The sequence below is a fragment of the Penaeus monodon genome, chromosome 22 (genome assembly GCF_015228065.2).
Source record: "Penaeus monodon isolate SGIC_2016 chromosome 22, NSTDA_Pmon_1, whole genome shotgun sequence".
NCBI lineage: Eukaryota > Metazoa > Arthropoda > Malacostraca > Decapoda > Penaeidae > Penaeus > Penaeus monodon.
The window spans coordinates 5,278,248-5,278,763 of NC_051407.1; the positions used below are offsets into that span (position 1 = coordinate 5,278,248).

The following is a 516-nucleotide window of genomic DNA, read 5'->3' on the forward strand; positions in this document are numbered from 1 at the left end:
TATTCCTAGTACTCACCACCATTACTATTTTTATTTAAGAACAAACATAAAAAAAAAAACACAAAATAATACAAAAACAAAACACCCCCTTCCTTTTTTTTTCTTCATCTTCAAATCTCAAAGTCCCGAATTTCAAAGTTTCTTAACCCTCCCCTAAAATAAAAGCCGACGGCCAAATATACATATTCATAGAGGTTTGAAGTCTGGGGTGTTGTGAGCTGCATAGAGCATCAGCATTCGGCCCGATGTGGAATTCCCTGCCTTAAGAAATGTCATCAGGGGATCGGGTTTGGTTCAGATCCCGGGAAAATGCAGTCGTAAAGGAGATTGTTGCAGTTATTATTTGTGTGTTTTTTTTTTTTGGCCCTTCCATTTTCTTTTGGTGATGCTATAGGAAAGAGAAAAAAGCGGTATTGTCCTTTTTTCAGTATTGCTTTAAAATTCATCTGAGAAAGAGAATGGAGAGGAAAAGAGAGGAAGAGGATGAGGTTGCATTAGTTAGAGAAAAGTCCTCTC

General features: G+C 37.2%; 1 protein-coding gene across 1 annotated transcript in view; it reads left to right on the forward strand.

Moving 5' to 3' along the window:
• LOC119586843 overlaps window positions 1-516 on the forward strand; it is a gene marked incomplete at its 3' end in the record, with an annotated part of 157,934 nt that overhangs the window by 86,692 nt on the left and 70,726 nt on the right.